Below are 17,727 nucleotides of genomic sequence, written 5' to 3' on the forward strand. Positions count from 1 at the left end.
CTCGATCCCAGGATTCTGGGATCATGACCCGGAGCCAAAGGCAGCAGCTTAACTGACTGAGCCACCCACGCATCCCTCTTACTACATTTTAAAGAGGCACTAGCATTTCCTCTGTAAAAGTCTATTCAAGTTTCTTGCTCATTTTTCTAATTGATTTGAATTATTTATATAATGTAGGATTTCTTTTTTATATAAAACCTTCATAATGTGTTGCAAACATTTTCTCTCATTTTGTGGCTTTCTCCTCTCGGAGGATCTTTTTTTTTTTTTTTTTAAAGATTTTACTTATTTATTTATTTGACAGACAGAGATTACAAGTAGGCAGAGAGGCAGGCAGAGAAAGAGAGGAGGAAACAGGCTCCCTGCTGAGCAGAGAGCCTGATGCGGAGCTCGATCCCAGGACTCTGGGACCATGACCTGAGCCGAAGGCAGGGGCTTTAACCCACTGAGCCACCCAGGCAGCCCCTCTTGGAGGATCTTTTAATGAACAGGTTTTTATCTCTTAATTGTTTATTTCAACTTCTTGAACTGTAGAGCATTAAAAATTGTTTTCTAGTATTGGCAGACAACTACTTTAGCAAAATACAGTAAAAATCAATTAATATAAAGCTAAAATAGGGATGTCTGGGTGGCTCAGTTGGTTAAGCATCTGCCTTGGGCTAAAGTCATGATCTCAGGATCCTGGGGATGGAGTCCCACATAGGGCTCCTGGCTCAGCAGGGAGTCTGCTTCTCCCTCCCTCTCTGCCCTTCCCCCTTCTCATGCTTGCAAGCTCTCTTTCTGCCAAGTAAATAAAATCTTAAAAAAATATATGAACCTAAAATAAAGATATTCCAAACATACATACTATTTTTTGTTGAATTAAATAGACATAAAATTCCCCTGCCAAATGGTTATGAAAGCTTCTAAAAACATCCTCTCAGTGTATCTATGTGCCTCGTTGCAGACTAGCAAGCGAAGTCACAGTCTGGGACAAGCACTCGAAGCACTGTTTGAGCAATCTTCTGCCTCTTTCCTCATCATCATCACCCTGCTGTTGTTTAGCGGCAGGTAGAGGAGCTCCTTGCTAATACTGATCATTCACCTGCAGGAGAAAATCACACATAAGACCCAACCTTGCTGCTTGTGAGTGTGTCACCTCCAAGCAGGCCCTTAGCCACCCCAAGATTGCTAACGAGCTGCCTTTACTTCTAGTGAGGCTCGGGTGTGGTCATCTCAGGAGCCACACCCACCAGCCACATGGGCTGTTTACAGGCCCCAGCCAAATGAGACCTAAATGCAGGTTTTGTGTGTCTGCAGTGGTGTTTGTTTTCTCCCTGCCAGACAGAGCGGTTGGAACTTTCAGCTGGCGGGCAGGAATTCTGGTTTCTGTACTTGGCTGTGTACAGACTGTTCCAATTTTCGTTGCCCTGTAGATTTAGCATTTCAACTAGCTGTGTCATTATAAGGGGTGTGTGTGTGTGTGTGTGTGTGTGTGTGTGTGTGTATGTGTGTGTGGGTGTGTTATAAGACTATCTTCACCAGGGATTTCACTCCATCTTGCACAGTGGGTTAAGAGACTGGCCTTAACCCACTGAGCCACCCAGTCACCCTGAACATCTACTTTTTTGATGAGGGAACTGCTTCAAATTGGTCAAAAGTCATTTCAGGAGAGTGGGGCACACAACGGTCTGCAGTTGGACCAGGCAGGTTTGGATAACATCAGCTCTTCCCTAGAGGGGCTGAATGGCCACTCACTCCACATCCCTTCCTGCAGCGTAGCCCAGGTGCTGTGTGTGCAGACTGGAGCAAAGCTGTCCTGTCACTAAAAGCAACTCCACAAACCAGGTGCCTCCAAGGAGACAGAAGCAGTGGATGATGCAGTGGAAGGGAGAGCCAGAAAGCAAGGTGAAATTTTTAAAGGAAGTGTGCAGAAGTGCTCCATGATGTGACAGGCAGCAGACATCAAGTAAATGAAAGATACAAACGTGTGCTGTGGCTTCGTAGCATGAGAAGGTTCTGGCAGTCCCGTATTCTCATTGTGAATGCGGGGAGTGGACTGCTCCTGGGCCACACTGTCGCGAGTGCAGGAATGAACGAGGATGAGAAGAGGGTGGGGGGGCAGACAATTCATTCTTGAATCTCTGGGGCTCATGAAGAGCACTAGGCAGAAACATAGGTTAGAGCTGGAAGAGGGTCAGGGGACCAAAGAGATCGTGGGGGTTTGTATTTGTTTGCTGGCTTTGTAATCAAAGTAACCTCTGTTACTTTGAGGTGGGAGAGACTGCAGTTAATGTGAATGACAGTGGAAGGGCTTAGGAGAGAGGGGGAAACCCAACTACTTTCTTGACTTCCCTGAGCCTTAATTTGCTCATATGAAAGCATGGATACCAGTTTTCACATAGGTTCCCCCATAGAGCTCTTGCAGGTGCCTCACTTAGAACAGGACCTGAAAGATCAAAGGGCCCAAGGAGGGTTGCTCTTTTCCTTCCACCTTCGTGCTGATCCAGGAGAGCATTCCGGCTCCCTCACTTAAGGGCTCTAAGGGGCTCTGTGCATGACTCTGACTCCTTCCTCACTTCCTTGTGGGTATTGACTCTAGCCCCTATTACCACAAGTAACCAAAGGCATCCTCTGACTTAGAACTGTCTTGTCTGTTCCTCAAGTGGGAAGTTAGGCTCGCCCAGCAGAGTGTCTCAGGTCCCGAAGGCCAGAAACTGGGGCCATAGCTGTGTCACTCGTCCAGGGGTGCTTGTCCCTTCTGTACTGGGATCTGGCTAGTCACCCTCCTTCCTTCAGGCCCTCAGGACTTGAAACTTGCCCCTACTCTTCCCCCAGAATATTTCCTTTTATTTCCTTGTGAGCTGCTGGTGCCCACTCCAAACCCTCTGGTAGAGGTTGCCTGTAGATGCTGTCTTAGGAGCTGCTCTGCTGAGGTCCTGGTTGAGTCCCTGTCCTTTATTTCCCCTCTCGACCTTTCCAGCCCCAGAGAGCTTCCAGGCATGAGTATCTTGGACATCAAGACTTAAAAGAACTTGGGGGCTCTGATGAGTTTGGTTTGGAGATTCTGGAGGCTTAGGAGGTTCAGATACTATGAAGACTATTCCATTCAAAGTTGGCATTGTATAGACATTTGAAGACTGACTGGACATCTTGGGTCAGATTCTCTAAAAGCAAAGTCTGTTCAGATGCATGTGGTTTACTGGGGGAGGGAAGCAGGATAGGCGAGGAGAGGAGAGGATGTGACCTCAGAGGCATTCTCCCTTGGCTCAATCTCATGAACTGTGCCACAGGGTTGGTCCCACTTGGAAGCAAGGAGGCCATCTCCACCATCTCCATTGGTTGCCAAGGCTAGGTGGCATGGTGTGTGCGTGGCACCCCAGCGAGGCTCCCATTCCCCCAAAGGCAGCCCTCTCCAGAGAAGGGGAACAACAGTGAACTGTTAAGGGCCAATACTCACAGTGGCTGGGGGATGGGTGCACTGGCCTGGGAAAGGGGTCGCAAGTGGGCCGTCAATAGCAGCCACCACAGTGGAGAGCATAGTTGCTTATTAAACCATCAATCCCAGTTTTTTGTTTGTTGTTTGTTCTTTAATCCATTAGTAAGGTGGGGACTGGCTGAATGAGCTTGCTGAAATTTAAAATTCGTAATGATGAGCATGAATGAACCCATGGGGGCACATATACATGGGTTAGTGGCAGGGAAGGGGGTATTGAGGGGGTGCGGGAGGATGCCTTGCTCACATGCTGCCTAGGTTGTGTGTTCATTGCAATTAAGATCCAGCCTCAAGTGGTGGTAGTGAGGTCTCTCATCTAAGCATGGTGACTTTGTCCTTGACCATTAACTTCAGTAGGTGAGGACTTATTTGATAGCCACTTTTTTCCTCTGTGTGTTGGTATCTCTCTAGCTTTGGTCTCTGCCCCTTTAGCTCTCCATCCTCCTGTCTGAATCCACACATCTTCTTGGTTTCTGCTCCAAGCTCTCAATATCTAACTATAATTGGTTGTTGCCCTAATTACAGAAACATCCTGATGCTTTGTTCACTCCATGTGTATGCAGTAGACTTCCACACTAGGTTTGTTTTCTTTTGAACTTATTATGCCAAGTCTCATGTCCACCTTCAAGACTTTGTTTTCTCTCTGGTCACCCTACCCTAAAAACAGTCTCAACCTCCCAGCCCTCCAAGAGGATAGACACCCCTGACCATGTGACCCCAGTGATGGTGCCCATGCATTCTCACCTGGGGCTTTCCCAAGGAGCCTCTGGTTCCCTGGCATACTCACTGTCCTGGCTTCACGCTGCCCTCAACACCTCTGTTCTCTCCTGACTTTGGTGCTCAGTGGTCCTGTGGCCTCTGCCCCAGTTCCAGGTGAGGCTGTTTACGCCGTCTGTGTGGCTGGCCTGGGAGAGAGCAGCTGCTGCAATGTAGCATAGGGCAGATGGCCCAGGAAGTGAAAGACTCGTAGACTCTTCCCCTGTGATTTGCCCCTTGTTTCTCCTTTAAAACTTGCCCTAACAAAGGGCATCTGCCAAGTGTTAACACAGGCTCAGAAAAGCCTTTAAGACTTTCCAGCCCAAGCTCCATGGGTTCTGTTTACACTTTCTCGTCTATAATATCAGGAGCGTGAGAGACACCCAGTTTGACCTCACCCTGCCAGCCCCACCACCTCTAAGTCCAATAGACAGTGTCCCTTTTTCTCTTTCCTAGCTTGACACAGCTGTGGAAACGAGTTAGGAACAGAGAAAGAGCTGTTGTAAAAACCAGACACTTGCTCCATGCCATCTCTGTCCTGAGAGTGACTTTGTTGTTTTGGTTCCTTTTTTTTTTTTTTTTTAGATTTTATTTATTTAAGAGAGAATAAGCAGGGGGAGCGGCAGGCAGAGGGAGAAGCAGGCTCCCTGCAGAGCAGAAAGCCCAATATGGGGCTTGGTCCTAGGACCCCAGGATCATGACCTGAGCTGAAGGTGGATGCTTAACTGACTGAGCCACCCAGATGTCCCATATTTTTGTTCCTTTTTTTCAACAACTTGATAGGGAAGATCAATTTGCATATAATAAACTGTGCCTTTGCAACTACAAAAATCTGAGTTGTCACAGGTTCAAACAACCATGAAACTACCACCACAACCAAAATAGAGAACATTTCAGTGACAGGTATCTTACACATTTTACCTCATTTAATCTGTGCAAATCAGAGGGCAAGAACTGGCAAGATCCAATTTACGGATGGGGAAACTGAGGTACAGAAAAGTTCAGTGACTTACCTGTGTCACACAGCCAGAAAGCAGCAGAACCAGGGTATAAAAGCAGGCATGTCTCGTTCTAGCCTCTGTCTCATCTCTGTGGTTTCCTCCAGGGGCCTGTGACACTCAAAGAGAGAAAAGCCACAGGGCAGGGCAAGATCCCACAAACTAGTTGTTCCTTTCGTATGTTCTCACCTCTAAAGCCTTCCTTTTGTTTTCTTAAATTAACTTCAATTTCTGTTTGCCTTCATTTTTTGGATTTAACTTCCTTCATAGAAAAAAGCATGAGACTGCAACTGAATTTAGAATTTCCTTGTCAATATTGCCATATTTGTTCAGAGGTTCATTGAGCCAGTAGTAGTTATTTCTGGCTTGTCTGGTTGTATTTTTCAGAATTACTATTTTTAAAGACTATGTAGCCAAGACCAGATTAAAAAGAAGGTATGTGTGGGCTTCTGGAAATGCAAGAGCATGACATCCTGGGAGAGAGCCTCAGGGCTCTCAGCTGTGACCTTGTGTCCTTCAGCCTAGCACACCTGGATGGACCCAGGCAGAACACAATCAAACTTGCTTTTATTCCTGAGTTCTCTCCATCTGTGGTCTTCTGTTTCCATAAAATAACAGTGAAATAGAAGTACCCAGAGGATAACCTGGTTTTTCCCATGGAGTTTGCATCTTCTGGATTTCTCGGTCTAATCAGAAGGTCCCGTGTTGTGTTATCACAGGTTTCAGGGAACATGTGGGAGAGGGGAGGGGGCAAGAAGGAGGGCTGGATGATTACGGGGAGTGTAGACACAGCTGAGGCAGGCTGAGAGAACTAGCACTTCAGCAGGTACAGAGCTGGGCTTTTCCCGCTTGCACACACACGCACATGCACACATGTGTCCATACACACATGCACACATACACATGAACTCATGCTATCACACTGATTCTAAGGATCCAGTCAAGGGAGCCCCCCCCCCATACAGCCACAGTGTGCTGACCTTTCCCAAACCCTTGGCTCTAACTCTGTATGAGGCCAGTGTTTCCTGCAAAACAAGGGGTGGCAAGAGAACATGGCTCACAGACTCCCCACATTCTAGGTGATTTTGACTGCATGACATATTTAATGAAGTTCTTGGCTTGGTTATACAGGAAAAGGGACTTAGCAGACATTCCAGTACTGGAACTCAGAGCTCCCTTACTCTTCTTTGCTATGGTCACAAATCAAATAATGTCCAGCTTGATGGACTTCCAGACCGAATCAAGCTTTATCAAAATGGTCTCTACCAGTCACTCATTTGTCTCTTCTCTCACTCATCTGTTTGCTCAACAAACATTTCTGGAGTGTCTGCTGTGTGCCAAGCACCATGCTGTGTGCAGGGTATGCAAAGGGTAGAGTTCCTGTTCTCAGTGCTCCCGGGCTGAGAGGAGCTGGGCGTCTTGGCCTTGAGCTGGAGAGCTGCACCCAGTGCACAGAAGGGTGCCACTCCCATCATTCCCGTGCATAACATGTGAGTCCCAGATGAGATCATTTGAGGGTTAAGTCTCACAATCAAGGTCTACACTGGAGTTATCCTGTCCATGTAAGGATAAGAAGTGCCTCCAAAGTATCCTTAGCCAATCCCCATTCATAAATAACTTGCATTTTATGAATCAGAGCCCATTTCTCATATGTATCATTGTAGTTAATATGCCACTAATTTTGCCAATAGTCATTTCAGATATTTGGGGCACTATTGAGCATATCAGTGGCTTTGCGCAAGGTACAGATAATAGAAGTACTCGTAGCAAGCACAGCCAGAGGTGAGTTTCCCGATGAGAATGCTAACTTCCCATTCTCTGGACTGTGAATTCTTTTTTGGGGGGGGAGGACTGTGAATTCTTAATTGGAATTTTTAGCAGCAGCTGGCTTACAGCTTGATGTAAGTGACACATGCATAACATCAAACAATATTTTCTTGAAATATTTCAAAGTATAACCATCCTAGGAAGAAGGGATACTTACTGTTTTACGATTGAGGGGCAGCTTAACAATGTGTAATATTATTGAATTATATAAAACACTCCGAGCATCACCTTCCAGTCATTGTCTTCCTAAGAATATCCAGACTTCCAAGACCATGAACTCTGTTTTCCCTGTTTAAATTTTATTTCAGTAGAATCATAAAGGCTATACTCTTGGGTATGACTTCCTCTGTCAACATCATGTGTGTGAGATACACCCATGCTGTTCCGTGAAACTGAAGTTCATTCTTCTTCCTTGCTGTGGAATATTCCATTCTACTGTTGATGAATATTTTTGTTGTTTCAAGTTTGGGGCTATTATAAGGACATTCTTGTGCAGCTCTTTTGGTGTCTGTGTGGCATGTGTTCCTCTTAACCATACAGGAGTTAAATTGCAGAGTCAAAGGGTATGGATATGTTCAACTTTCGTGGATAATGCCTAACTAGTTGTCAAAATGGTTTTACCAAGTTATGCTCCCAGCAACAGAGTATGAGGGCCCCAGGAGCCCTATATCCTCACCAATAGTTGGTATTGTCAGTCTTCTTGACTTTAAGCATTCCAATATATAGGTATAATAACACTTAATTTTAATTTCCCCTATTATTAATGCATTGAGCACCTTATCAGTATGTTTATTGGCTATTGAATATCTCATTTATGAAGTGTCTGTTCATTTCTCTCACTCATTTTTCTTTCCTCTTTTTTTTAAAGATTTATTTATTTATTTGACACAGAGAGACAGCAAGAAAGGGAACACAAGCAGAGGGAATGGGAGAGGGAGAAGCAGGCTTTCCAACAAGCAGGGAGCCCAATGTGGGGCTCAATCCCAGGACCCTGGGATCATGATGTGAGCGGAAGGCAGACGCTTAATGACTGAGCCACCCAGGTGCCCCTCTCACTCATTTTTGTACTGGATTGTCCATTTATTTCATATTGATTTGTCAGAGATCTTTATAGGAGTCTAGATACCAGAAATTTTCATATCTTCTGCTAGGTAAGTTGCATTTTCACTTTCTCCATAGTATCTTTGATGAAAAGAATTTTAACATAGTCTAATTATTAATCCAGTCCTTTAAAAAATTGTGATGAAAAATACAGAACACAAAGTTTACCACCTTGGCCACTTTTAAGTATATAGTTCAGTAGCATTAAGTATATCCATGTTGTTGTGAAACAGATCTCCAGAGCATTTTCCTCTCACAAAACTGAAACTCTGTACCCATTAAATCACAACCATCTGCCCTCAGCCCATGACAACAACCCTTCTCCCTTCTGTTTCTGGGTATTTTACTACTCTAGATACCTCATGTAAGTGGAATCGGACAGTATTTTTCTTTTTGTGACAGGCTTATTTCATTTAGCACAATATCCTCAAGGTTCATCTGTGATGCAGGCTGTGATCATAATCTTTTCCAAATCAGTTTTTATATATTTTAAAAATCAGGTTAAGGAAAATTCTTTATATTCCCAATTCCTAAGGGTTTTTACCTTGTTGACAGCAAGTAGGGGCAGGAGAGGGATGAAAGGAAGCTGAGGGAGAGAGAGAGAGAACCTTAAGCAAGCTCCGTGCCCAGTGGGGAGCCCAACATGGGACTCAGTCTCACAACCCTAAGATCATGACCTGAGCCAAAATCAAGAGTCAGACGCTTAAGCAACTGAGCACCCAGGTGCCCCTGAAACTCCTTTTTTCAAATAAACCAATCATGAGTTCCTGGGATAAACCTAGCTTGGTGTAATAGATTATCTTTTTAATATAATGCTTAATTATTCAGTCTATCAATACTAATATAGTACTGGTTTCAATTTGTCAATATTTTATTTATGGCTTTTGCATCTATTTTAGTGAGAATGGTCTGCAAAACTACTTTCTTAGCATGTACTCGCCAGGTTTTGTTACCAAGATTACACCAGCTGTATAAAATAAGTTGGAAAGTATTTCTTCTTTTTCTGTTCTCTGGAAGAGTTTATGAAACATTGGAATTATAGTCCTATATATTTGATAGAATTCATTGGCAAAGCCACCTGTGCCTAGTTTTCTGTGTGTAGTGAAATTCTATTTCATTAATAATTAATGGCATATAAGATTTTTCTATCTCTTCTTGTGGCACTTTTGAAGAGCTTCTTCTAGGATGTTGTCTATTTCATCAGAATATTTGGTGGGGGTGGGGGGCACCTGACTGGTTCGGTCAGAGGAACATGCAGACTCTTAATCTCGGGGTCATGAGTTCAAACACCATGTTGGGTGTAGAGATTACTAAAAAATAAATAAATAAATAAATAAACTTTAAAAAAAAGAATTTGGGGGGCATAAATTTACCATAATCTTGTTACTATCTTTTTTGACAACATCTGAAAGATCTGTGGTGATGCTTCTTTCTATTCCTGATGTTTTCATTTGTGTTCTCTCTAAGTGTTTCTGAAATCATCTTGCTAGGGACTTATTAATGTTTTGATCTATCAATCAGTAGTTCTTTTCCAAGAACAAATTTTGGCTACATTGATTATTGTATGTTTGGTTTTTATTTTATTAATTTCTGATCTTTTTATCTCCTTCTTTACTTTTTTAAAAAATTAGGCTCCACACCCAGTGTAGAGCCTAACACAGGGCTTGAACTCACACCCCATATTTACCTGCTTCATTGTTCTTTCTTTCCTACATCTTGGGACTTTCAGCAAAGAAATTTTCACAGAGCAAGAATTCTAAGTTGGCAGTTCTTTTCTTTTAACACTTTTTTGTTTTAAAGCTTTATTTGTTTGAGAGAGAGAGCACAGGCATGAGCAGGAGGGGGAGAGGAAGAGGGAGAGAGAATGCCAAGCAGACTCTGTGCTGAGCGCAGAGCCCCATGCAGGACTCGATCTCAAGACCCTGAGATGATGACCCTGAGATCATAAGCTGAGCCGAAACCAAGAGTCAGTTGCTCAGCCAACTGCAACACCAAACTGTGCCCCTCTTCTAACATGTTAAAGTATCACAGTGTCTTCTGGCTTTCTTCTTTTTCTTTTTTTTTTTAAATGTTGCTTTAAGTCTATTTGTGGCCTTTTTTGAAGGTTATATGCCTGCTTTCACTGGTTACTTTCTTTTCTCTTTGGTTTTAAGCTGTTTTAATTTGATGTGCCTGCATGTAATTTTTTATGAATTTATTCTGCCTCAAGTTTGCATTGACTCTTAAATATGAGTCTTCAGGTTTTTTTCTTGGTTTTGTAAAATTCTATTCTACTCCTTGCAGTTTCTGTTTATTTTTTAGTTCTACCATGATGTTATGTCGGTCCTCAGTTTGATTCCTGAAGTTTAAAATCACCCTTTCCATGACATTCTCTTTCTTTTTTTAATTTTTTTTTAAAGATTTTATTTATTTATTTGACAGACAGAGATCACAGTAGACAGAGAGGCAGGCAGAGAGAGAGAGAGGGAAGCAGGCTCCCTGCTGAGCAGAGAGCCCGATGTGGGACTCGATCCCAGGACCCTGAGATCATGACCTGAGCCGAAGGCAGCGGCTTAACCCACTGAGCCACCCAGGCATGACATTCTCTTACCACCGCCCCTTTGAACTTGTTCTCTTGCACTCACTTTCTTTTTAAGTTCTGATTAGTATAAAGCTGTTGTGAGGAATTCATTCTGTTCCATACATTTTTTCTTCTAAGTTAGGTGCTTTGCCTTTTACATGCATCTTCCTTTCATCCAGAAGAGGGAATGGTAGCTAGAAGGGGACAACTCAGTGGAAGGGGTAGGTAGTTTTACTTTTGCTTGTTTATCTGTTTGCTTTAAAACATCTGGGATCTGCTCTCTCTTGAGAAAGGTTAAATGTCCTATGCCGAGATTTACTTTACCTTCACAAGGCAAAGTCCTGGGGTGACTGGGTGGCTCAGTGGGTTAAAGCCTCTGCCTTTGGCTCAGGTCATGATCCCAGGGTCCTGGGATTGAGCCCCGCATCAGGCTCTCTGCTCCCCAGGGAGCCTGTGTCCCTTCCTTTCTCTCTGCCTGCCTCTCTGCCTACTTGTGATCTCTGTCTGTCAAATAAATAAATAAAATCTTAAAAAAAAAAAATAAAATAAAAAAAAGAACAGTCAGCCCTGCTGGTTATTGGTCTGGTTTTCTTCACCTGCTTGGCTTCTCTCTGGGTTGAATGCTCGGTCCAGTTTTTGAAGGGTAAGGGTAGGTTAGGAGTGGCATCATACTGCCCTTCTCTCATCTGCTCCAGAAACTTCTGTTTCTCCTCTGATAACCAGTTTCGTTGTAAAATATTATGTCCTTCTCCATGCATGGTGGTTGTTTGTAAAAACTTTCTCTTGATGTTTAATATAGTTTCCACATTTTAAAAAATTCATATTCAACAAGCCTAGTTGTGTGTCTGTGCACACACACACGTACTTTAAAAAATGTGGAGTTTTCTCATTCTGAAAGGTTTAGGGTAAAGAAAATACGTGATACTGTTTCAGCTGCACCATTTGGATATTTTCAAGCCTGGCATATAATCCATCTTAATGGTAAGGTCATCTTTGCTTCTGCCCCTGGTGATATAGTCAAGTGGTCTGGAATGTGAGCAGTGAGACAAGAAAGAGAAAGCAGAGCAGAGGGAGGGGCCGTCAGAAGAACAAGTGTGTGGAACTGCAGCTGAGGAAATGGAATCAGGATTTGGGCAGAAGACAAGGGAAGAAGCCCGGGTGGAGGTTTCAGAGATGAGTCAAGGCAACAATTAGCTTGAAGGACTGGAAGATTCTGAGTATCCCTCAGCCACACTTTTTGGCTATTGCTTGTTTCTGTTCACCACAGGCCACCTCAGGGCTCGCATCTGCTGGGATTGTAAGGCAATGGCTGTAAGGACCATGAGAGAATACGTCCACCCACCACCCGCCTTCACGTGGGCCCCCTGCCAGCTTTCACGCTGGCAGAACTCTGCAAACATGGGTTTCTTTAGCTCTTAAACCCACCGGTCAATGAGCTCCAGCAGACAACCTGAAAGAAAATAAACGCAGTGTCAGAATTTAACCACAAGTGACCAAAGTTCCATGGAATGAAACAGAACTTTTTGTGGGCTCTCAATGGTTTGGTGTCTTGGGCTACAATGAGGCAATCAAGAAATACTCCCTAGTAAAATAATGTGTGGTAAGAGGCCCTCCATTGCAGATCGTGCATGAGGTAATAGCCTGTGATTTCAAGTGGGGGAAAGCTTCTTGAGGAAAAATGGTCTTGGAGAGAGCTGCTTCCTGCCTTTCCCCATCGTGAAAGGGGGATGTGTTCTAGCTGAGGACACAGGGGTATTCATCCCCCACTTGGGAGACAACTGATATATGTATATTGTTTTGCAAACATATTAATTTTTTTCCGCAATGCCATAAAAGACAGTCTGGTTTTTTTAAAATAAAAACAAGATGGATACAGCAGATTTGAGGCAAAGATGACCTGTAAGATGTGTGAAATGCCAAGTTTCTTTGCATTAGGGTAAATTGTGGTGGAGTGAGCTCGCTTCCCTGCTTCACAACAATGAATCTGCTAGCAGTGGGGAGGGAGTTCTCCTGGGGCATCCTTTCACAATGGTGGGTGCAGGGGCAGCACGGAAGGGTTGGGAGGGGAACAGGTGTTCTCGTGGGCCAGGCTGTGCATTGAGTCATGCTCACCTGCGTGTGAAAGGTGAGTATGTGTATGTGTTGCTCTCCCATGTGTATGTCTGTATTCAAGTAGCACTTCAAGGGTGGCATCTTTCAGGGGTGTTCTAAGAGTCTATGTTATATGTCATTAACTCCTCAGAGACTGGAAATGAGCCCAAAGTCCTCTTGTGTTCTGAGCCCTGTGTTCCTGGCACTAGAACTTAGCTCTGAGCCATTTTGAGGCAGGGATCAGGAGAGTCTTGGGAGCTGAGAAGGTGTTCCTTCCTGTTTCTCCCAGTGCCAGTTAATCTTTCACTCATTCAAAAATACCTATAAGAACACCTATAATGGGCTGGGCTGAGGATATAGTTCAGCTGTAGGGATACAGTGACTTGGTCCCTGTCCTCGAGCCAGCTCAGGGCTAGCATGTCAGTTTTCTCTGCATATAAACCACCCCCCAAAATGTAATGGCATAAACAACACTCATTTATTTGGGTACAATTTTCTGTGTAAGCTGTCTGGGCTGGGCTTACCTGGCTTGTTCTTATTCTTCTGCCTTTGACCAGGCTCACTCACGTGCATGTGGTCCTCCCCCAGGTTGATGAAGCTGATCGGTTTATGAGGTCTTTAGTTGGAACAGTTTGCCTCTCCTCCACATGGCCTCTTACCCCTCAGTAGGCTGTCCTAGGCTCACTCACATGGCAGCTGGCGGATGCAGAGAAAGAAAGAGCGAGCATTTGAGACTTTGACTTTATTCTGTGGGTCAAAGCAAGTGACAAGCCAGTCCCAATTTGAGAGCAGGAAAAAGAGACACCGCTTCTTGAAGGGAAGAGTTGCACAGTCACATTGCAAAAGGACTCGATGCAGGAAAGAGTGGAGAATTGTGGCCATTCTTGTGATCACCCTACTGCAGTCCATCAGCACACACATATTCAAGCCAACAGTATAACCACATTAAGGTCAGAGAGTAAGTAATGGCCTTCTTAAATGACCAGCTGGATTCAGTATGACTTGGTGCTTATTTTAGAGAAAAGTTGTGCTGTAGTGGCCTTTATTTCATTTTGTTGTGTTTTTAAGAAAAGACGGCACTTAAGTACCAAAACTAGTCTTTATTCAGCAGGATGGGTGAGAATTTGTGCATACAAACACATTGTGACTCAAGCTGGTATGTCTTAGGACCATGGAATTCCATTCTGTATGTTCCACAAGGGCTGGGACTGCTTGTCCTGTTTCTCAGTGACCCAGAGCCCTCGCAGTGTCAGATGGAGAGTGGGCACTCGGGGACGTTTGCTGAATGTTGGAATAGGTGACGGCAGTACTTGGAACGGCAGTGCCGTGGAGAATGAGACATGATGACATAGCAATGAGTGTGTAGGGGGCCACCCACCCAAACCCTGGGGACCTGTGCTGGAATTCTGTGATGCTCCTAAGCATGGCTCTGCTTTTGTCTGGGGACTGTGAACAGGACATCATGGGCTAGAAGGGTCCCCTGAAGTAACTACTAGGCCATTCCTTCCTTCCTCCCTTCTTTCCTTCCTGATTTTAATCTCTACACCCAAAGTCGGGCTCAAACTCACAACCCTGAGATCAAGAGTTGTGTGGCCTAACAACTGAGCCAGCCAGGAGCCCCTCGGCTATCTTTTTCTAAGCATAAAACATGACATGCATTTTACATTTATCAGAGATGTTTGTTTGCTATCCACTGTTTTTGCATTTTTTACTGAAGACACAAAGTGCATGGGCTTAAATTTTAGGAGATCAGAAAGGACTTTTAAAATTTATTTATAACTTGCATTCAGAAAGCAAAATACGGAGTCTTGTAAGAAATAAGCCATATGCCCACTAATCCACTTTCAGAGCCCAGGAATGTACCACATGACACCTCAGCACTTTATCTAGACCTTGGTTTTGAAGCTCTTTGCATTTGTGCTTTCCAAGTTCCAGAGTGAAGAGTGAAGACTACTAAGATCTATTTCTTCCCATAGAACACTTCTCACACCAACAACCAATTCTCCAAGTCTCTGGACACCAGCTGGGTGTCCTACAATGTAATTCAATGCTAACATTAACTGCTCAGAGTTAGTGAGCCCCACAGGTTAGGGGCTCTGTCCCACAAGACTGATCCCACTCCAGACACCAATCCTCCATCCTGAGCCTCCTGTATTTCTGACCAAAAAGTTATAAATTGGGGATTCTCATGCCCATCCTCTCAGGTGTATTGCTTTGCTAGAAAGGCTCACGGAACTTAGGAAAGTCCTTTACTCACCTTTACCAATTATTATAGAGGATATTATAAAGAATACAGACGAATAACTAGAGATAGAGATATAAAGGGCAAGGTCTGGAAGGATCCCAAGTACAGGAGCTTCTGTCCCCATGAAATTGTGTTGAGCTACCCTCCCAGGATGTGGATACATTCACCAACCTAGAAGCTCTTTGCACCCAGTAGTTTAGGGGTTTTGTGGAGGTTTCATTATTTAGGCACAACTGATTGATTCAATAAGGGCCATTGGTGATGGACTCCACCCACTTACCCCTCCTCAGAGGTCAGAGGCTGGGGCCTCAATTTCCCACGCTCTGATTGGTTGGTTCCTCTGGCAACCAGCCACCATCCAGACGTCATCTAGGGGTGACTTCATTAGCATAAAGTCAGGTAAGGTTGAAAGGAGCTCCTTATGAATAACAAAAGATGTGATCTCACCCCTGTTGCTTAGGAAATTCCAAGGGTTTTAGGAGCTGCCAGGAACCTGCCAGGACAGGGACAAAGACTAAACATATACTTCTTACTATACTGCAGTGTTACTATACTGCAGTGTCATAGGGAGCCTTTCTGTTTTAATAACTATGACTTCCATTAGGACTTGACTTTCAAAGATCACTGAGAGTAGGAAAAGCCCAGTGGGCTGCTCTCTTCCGAGGACACAGCTCCTTGAGCCTTCCTGACCTGCTGTCCTAACATTCTGGTCCCCTATCTATGGGGCCTTTTGTTCATTCTTACTTGGCTGGATTTAAAATATTTCATAGCATAATCTCATGAAGTCTTACAAAGAGAAAATCGTGTTTTAAAAGATATGTTTTTACCTAACATACCAACAGAATCATAAGGGAACAGATGAATTAATTATCAGAAAAGAAACACTACACCGGTCAAGTAGAATGTTGCCAGTATCCCCAAAGCCCTGCGTGTCCCCAGACTTAGTCTTTACCCCTTCTCTCCATCCACCAACCTGACTTTTAATGTCATAGATTAGCTTTGACTATTTTTGCACTATTTTGTACTTTATGTAAATTGAATCACACAAAGTGTGTTCTTTTTTTTTTTTTTTTTTAAAGTTTTTATTTATTTGTCAGAGAGAGTGAGTGAGAGCGAGCACAGGCAGACAGAGTGGAAGGCAGAGTCAGAGGGAGAAGCAGGCTCCCTGCGGAGCAAGGAGCCCGATGTGGGACTCGATCCCAGGAGGCTGGGATCATGACCTGAGCCGAAGGCAGCTGCTTAACCAACTGAGCCACCCAGGCGTCCCACAAAGTGTGTTCTTTTGTGCCTGGCTTCTTTTCCTCCACATTTTGACTGTGAGATTCATCTAAGTCCTTGTCAGAAGTAATGGTCGGTTCATTTTCATTGATGTACAGATTTTCCTTTTACAAATATGCTATGATTTATATCAGTTTTGCAGTTTATAGACATTTGAATTGTTTCCAGGTTTGGGTCATTAGGAACATTCATGTGCATGTCCTTTGATGCCCAAACACTAGATATCATCAGTTAACACTAGATATTGTAAGTCTGCTTACTTTTAGCTGTTGTGGTGCTATGGAATGGCATACTTTTATGCCTGTAGTTAGCATATCTCTATTACTAATAAGGTTGGGCATCTGTACACATTTTTAATGACTACTTAGGTGTCTTTTTTGTTATGCGCCAATTCAAGTATCTTGCCAGATATGGCTTATCTGCCTACTTAGTATTGACTTGTAGGAGGAGTTCTTTATGAATTCTGGATAGGAATCCCTTGAAAATCGTATGTGTCACAAATATCTTCAAGTCTGTGGCTTGCATTTTAATTCTTTTCATGAGTTTACAAGTTCCTAAAGTTAACATAATCCAATTATCTATCCTTGGGCCAATACCATGGTCTTATTTATTTATTTATTTATTTAAGATTTTTTACTTATTTATTTGAGAGAGAGCCAGTAAGAGGAAGCATGAGAGGGGAGAAGGTCAGAGGGAGAAGCAGACTCCCCATGGAGCCCGGAGCCCAATGCGGGACTGGATTCCGGGACTCCGGGATCATGACCTGAGCCAAAGGCAGTTGCTTAACCAACTGAGCCACCCAAGCACCCCAATACCATGGTCTTAAAAAGTATTCCAGTTTTAGAGTAAATCTTGAAATTTTGTAGATTTCAAGAGATCTTGGGTCTTTGCATTATCATAAGTTTTAGCATCAGCTTGTCAATGCCTGAGATTTTTATTATGGTTGTATTAAGTCTGGAGAGATCAATTTGGATGGAGTTGACAGCTTAACCATTTTATATCCCTTCATTTAGTGAGGTCTTTAATTTTGCTTGGCAATATTCCATACCACTCTACATTCAAGTCTTGCACATCTTTTGTTAGCTTTTTTCCTAGGTGTTTGGTTTTTCTAATGCTATGGCAAATGGTGTTTTTAAAAAATTTTTGTTGCTGTATATTGCTGGTATACAGAAATACAGTTGGTATTTTACATTGACAATAAACCCCATGTCCTTGATAAACCCATGTATCAATTGCAACAGTTTATAGTTAGAGTCTTTGGGTTTGTTTGTGATACACAGTCATAGCATCTGTGAATGACAGCTTTATTTCATCTAGAACAGATGGACTAGAACAGTCCTTATCCTTTTTATTTCCTTTTCTTGTGTTCTACTCTCCTGGCTCTGTAACCTTGGAC

General features: G+C 43.5%; 1 protein-coding gene across 2 annotated transcripts in view; it reads left to right on the top strand.

Annotated features, from left to right (window-relative positions):
* The window catches only part of SUSD5 (sushi domain containing 5), a 53,816-nt gene that overhangs the window by 32,169 nt on the left and 3,920 nt on the right, over nt 1–17,727 (top strand). The window lies entirely within an intron of this gene.

Source organism: Mustela putorius, unplaced genomic scaffold, assembly GCF_011764305.1.
Source record: "Mustela putorius furo isolate JIRA1106 unplaced genomic scaffold, ASM1176430v1.1 tig00003834_pilon_pilon_pilon, whole genome shotgun sequence".
In the NCBI taxonomy this organism is placed as follows: Eukaryota; Metazoa; Chordata; class Mammalia; order Carnivora; family Mustelidae; genus Mustela; species Mustela putorius.